Below are 5,292 nucleotides of genomic sequence, written 5' to 3'. Positions count from 1 at the left end.
GCCTTCAATGCTTCATCGTCAGAAAATTTATTTCCACGCAGATCCTTTTTAAGATTGGGGAGCAAAAAGAAGTCGCTGAGGGCTAAGTCCGGACTATACGGTGGGTGAGTAACAGTTTTAAACCCACATTCAACAATAGCTGCCTTGGCAATAAGAGCAGTATGGACGGGGGCGTTGTCATGCAGAAGCAGAATACCTTTGTTTAACTTTCCTCGCCTCTTTTCTTTAATTACATCCTTTAATTGACGTAGAATGTTAGCGTAGTACTGTCCTGTGATATTTACACCTTTTTCTTTATAATCGATTAGTAATACTCCTTCACAATCCCAAAATATCGTGGCCATGACCTTGCCAGCTGAAGGGATGACCTTGAACTTCTTGGGATGAGCTGAACCCTTAATGTGCCACTGCATGGACTCTTGTTTACTCTCTGGGTCATAATGATGAACCCAGGTTTCATCTCCAGTAACTATTCTTTGCAGCACCTCATCAGGATTTTCACCGCACAGGTCAATAAAATCGGAACAACAAGCTACACGCATGTCTTTTTGAAGCCGAGTCAGCATTCGCGGAACCCATCTTGCACTTACTTTTGACATATTAAGATGGTCATGTATAATATCATGTACGGTACCAATAGAGAGATTGGTTACTTGTGCTATAGATTTTACCTTCACTCGACCATCTTCCAATATAAGTTTTTCCACTTTATCAATATTTTCTTGTGAAGTAGCTACTACAGGCCGGCCAGGTCTAGGGTCATCTTCAATACTCTCCCTTCCGCGTTTAAACTCGCTTGACCACTTTTGAATGGTAGATAAAGAAGGAGCAGACTCACGGTAAACACAATCCATTTCCTCTTTTATGGTTTTTTGATTTTTACCCTGTTTTGTCAAGAATTTTATCACGCATCGATGTTCTAATTTAGTTAACATTGTCAATTCGCACATGATGTTCATGTTTGTTCAGCAATTGCAGAAAAACAAAAGACCATCTCGGTTCGAATTATACTTTTTTTTAATGTCAATGAATAAACCTTAGCGGCCAGTAACGAAATAGTACATTACTACAGAGGCCGGGACAAAAGGGGTTGCCGGCCGAAGACATATAGAGTTATAGACGGCGAAGACGGATAGGTCTGAGGCGGGCAACCCCATATTTCCCGCCGAGGTATGTATAGTGCTCTTCTCAAACATGCAATGAAATAAATAAAATAAAAAATCCACGAAACCCAAGTTTTATTTATAGAAAAACTAAAAGTAAACTACACCCAAAATATAACTAACACGTACTTATATCTTTATCACGCGTATGTTTTACACGAGTCGTGTATTTTTACTACCCGTATATTTTCATGTATCTTTGATTTTTTTCGCCTTGTATCCGTCTGACTGTCGTTTTCGTCACATAAGTTTATATAGTCTTTCATGTTGATATCATGTTTCACATACATCGTTGCTTTATGCATGGAGTAAATAAGTATAATTTCCACAGTATTGACGATTTTGTAGTTACTTTCATTTCTTTAAAATATGCCACAAATATTTCTTAGTTTCTCAAATAATAAAATTGCCATAAGCAACCATATACATACTTCGTCTTTGACTTGGCGGCAGAGGCAGCAAGTTATTTAAAATCAATTCTGCTTACGCTGCCAATTCCAACTTCTACGATTACATATTAATTTCATTATTTTGTCGGAATTCATATTAAAGTAAAAAAGTCAAGACCGCACCATAAATCCAATAAAACAGAAATACAGAATGAAAATTTTCCAACTTTGCCTCCATAACAATTAAAAAAAATAACTACGCGTGTTTGAGTAGACCTTTTTACCGCTAACGTTTAGATGAAATATTTTAAATGTTTTTATTTGTGTAGTTAAATTTGTAATTTAAAATTATAGAATTTGGTTTATTTATTATGTTCATGTTGATTTTATACAAATAAAACTGCAAATTATAGCAAACATTGTTTTTTGTGTTTTTTTTTTATAGGCGTAGTGGCAGTGTCATTACGAACCATAGAGCAAATACTGCCTCTAGTTTTTTTAAATGGATGAATGCAACGATGCTGTGTCACAGATACCTGTGAAATGGAAATTAAAAAAGAGGACTTTGCCGGCCTAGGCCTGCAAGATTTGTATGAAATTCCATTAACGACCTCTTGTCCTAGTCGCACCTGAAACGTCATACTTCGCAGCCTATTATAAGAACATAACATCAATATTTCATTGCATGTTTGAGAAAAGAAACTTACACCAAATAGTATGCCGCCCAGCATAATATATTCTGTGTATTCCGTGGCGTTCATGTCAGCCGTATCGTACGAGTAATTAACGATGAAAGCATCGGGAATGGAAATAAGTAGATAAATTGTACCTTGAACCTAATTTATTGGTTCGTCCACCCAGAAATAGGAGCCCCGCGAAGTGTTTGCCCTTAGGGCATCTGAAGCTACCTAACGAACCTAACCTCCCTACCTACGCTTTTTTCCTCAAATTGTAATGTTTTCACGGTCGTCACACTAAATCAATGGGTAGGTAGGTTAGGTTCGTTAGGTAGGTTCAGGTGCCCGAAGAGCAAAGCGCCCAGAAATAGGTTAAGTTGTGAAGGAAATGTTTTTTGAAAAGAAACAGTGCGGTGCGATCATCCAAGAACTCTAGATTTGATAAACACCATAGCGTTTTTCATAGTTTTGATGAGCAGCGCCACGCTTGGTAAATTTAAGGACTAATTCGACCAAAATGCTGCGGCAATTTACAAACGGCGCCGTTAATGCCATAAGGTATTATACATATTGCCGACATTTTATAAAATGCTGAAGGCAATTTGCAAACAGCGAAACGTTTGTAAAATGACGACGCCATTTGTAAACGGCGGATTCTTACAAAATGCCTGGGACATATACATATATCCATGTGTATCAAATTATTATAATTATCAAATGAGATTGTTATTTTTCCGTCGAGTTAATTACGCTTAATCGATGAAATATATGTTGAATGTTGTATTTAAATCAGGTAATACCTGTGTAAGGTATACTTTCTATTTTACAGCCTAGAGGATGACTTACACTAGAACCGCCCGGGTCCGGGCCGAGGCAACCGATACTTCATTTTCTATGACAGGTGACCGGTGATTACGTAATGCGTAAGTAGAATAGGTAGGTAGCTACATATATAGAAACAAAAATGGCAATAATTGTAAACATTGCAGTTCAACTGAATTTAGGTCCATGGGGTCCCTGCGCGCATAAGTTATTCGCAGAAATCGCGAAGCGTCTGGTTGACGTAACTGGTGACCGAAGAGCTGGCGGCTACCTCGCACAACGTATCAGCATTGCGATACAGCGAGGAAATGTCGCCAGCATCCTTGGTACAATGCCTCAAGGGCCTATTTTAGATTTAAGCTAGTTTTTAATTTCTTTTAGTCATACACTGTATATATCTTGTTTGTAAATAAATGATTATAATTTACTGAATTTATGTTATTTCAGTGTAGACGGAGCGTTACAAAGGATCCTCACTGGGACTCAAGAACTTATACTAGCTACAAAGTTAGGCGACATATGTTGGGTAAGATGTGATATTAGAGTAGAAAATTATTCAGGATCGTATATATAATAAGCGTTGTCTCGTAATATACCTTTATCATATACAATGTTTGTTTAATACCATTTTCTCATGCTTTCATCCGTTGATATACCTACACTAGCAACTACTGCGACTTTCGGCCTGATTCGAACTTTAAGATTTGCTAAAGATACGATATGAATCGGATATGTCAGTGTCAAAAGTGATGTTTCTTCAAACAATAATCAACTGGCCTGGCCGCGTAGCCAACATGCCAATCGCTTACGCCCGTAGCGATCGAAACGCAACTGTCACTGTCGCACTAATATGGAAACTAGTGTGATAGAGAGACACAAAACGTTTCGTTGTCGTAGCGACAGTGATTGTCACCTTGGCTAGGCCGGCTAGGATTATAAATAATATCGTTTCCTTGCAGAGTTCCATTGATCATTTTGTGATCTCCGTGATCACTTATTGATCGGTTTCATTTTCCCACTTATTGAGAATACGAGTATCAAGACTTTTTTTTCGCAAAAATGGGACCAATTCAATCGGACCAAGTACGAGTAAGTTAAATATAATATATTTTTCACAAAAAAGTAATAATTTGTATAGGAACCCTCTGATAAATTTTTATTTATAACCCTTTTATTTTTGAATTGGCTAATAATATTATACAGTTTTGATATTGTTTTTTTTGCCCTTTCCTTCAATCAAATGGTGGTGGGAAAGGGACGCACAATGTTTAGTATCAAATCGACTTTATGTAAAAAATATACGTCTTTAGGAATGTCCTTCAACAATCCGAGACGCAAAACACCCAAACGTCAACGCCTTGTTTCTTATTTGAATTCCAACGGCACTTTGTCCCATACACGTCTCAGCCCTTGATATTGGCAACAACCGCTGCGAAAGCAGATTGTGCTTAGAATAACTAGTATTTTATACAATCGTGATATAATGGAGAGCTTTTCAGTCAAGTACCGTGTTTAGGCAACGAAGCTTGCTGAATTGCCTAAGTAAAGGTACGAGATTGCAAAGATTGATTATATCACTATTGTATACAATACTTTTTCTAAGAGTCAACAAAAAAAAATACTTAAAATTAGAAAAAGTAAAAAAATCAAAAGTATACAGCTAAGATGCGCGAGCAGCCGCGATACCTTCATACTCGTACGCGACCCGGCCCCGCGCTCCGCGCCCCCGGCCGGTTGATCAACGACACCATCTCGTAACTCATGAGGCCCTGGTACTTACTTGCTCTGCGCTTTCGATTGGTCAATTTCATTTTAGTTGACTAAACTGTATCGAAATGAATATTATAGTTGACTAAACGGTATCGAAATGAATATTATAGTTGACTAAACTGTATCGAAATAAATAATATAGTTGAGTTGGGGTCCCATAGTGAAAAAATTATGCGATTTCACTTTGGTATACGAAGTCTTAATTCAAGCATTGCAGTCGACGAGTAGAAAAAATATTTTGCATTCATTAGGTATATTTTTAACATTTACCCAGTATTGCTTTGACAGGTGCGCCAATAGTCAGCGATAAAATATAACTTATGTTTTTTATACTTCGACTTCGACGCTGTGCCTCGGTGATAAGGTGAAACAACCAAATTTGACTCTCCCACTTTGTTTTTCTTTCGACTTAAAAAAGTGGTTAACCACTTCTCTGTCGTTTGAAATTTTGTTTTAATTTATTCGATAAAT

At 37.3% G+C, this 5,292-nt stretch overlaps 1 long non-coding RNA gene across 1 annotated transcript; it reads left to right on the top strand.

Moving 5' to 3' along the window:
• The first annotated feature begins 1,055 nt into the window (after nt 1-1,055).
• LOC134648777 (uncharacterized) lies at nt 1,056-1,969 on the top strand. The gene is made up of 2 exons (XR_010096925.1): nt 1,056-1,112; nt 1,144-1,969. It is a non-coding gene; the product is annotated as an uncharacterized LOC134648777 (long non-coding RNA).
• Nucleotides 1,970-5,292: the final 3,323 nt, after the last annotated feature.

Source organism: Cydia amplana, chromosome 6 (assembly GCF_948474715.1).
Source record: "Cydia amplana chromosome 6, ilCydAmpl1.1, whole genome shotgun sequence".
Taxonomy (NCBI): domain Eukaryota; kingdom Metazoa; phylum Arthropoda; class Insecta; order Lepidoptera; family Tortricidae; genus Cydia; species Cydia amplana.
The sequence above is the reverse complement of the archived record's forward strand: the minus strand, read 5'-3'. Positions and strand labels throughout refer to the sequence as shown.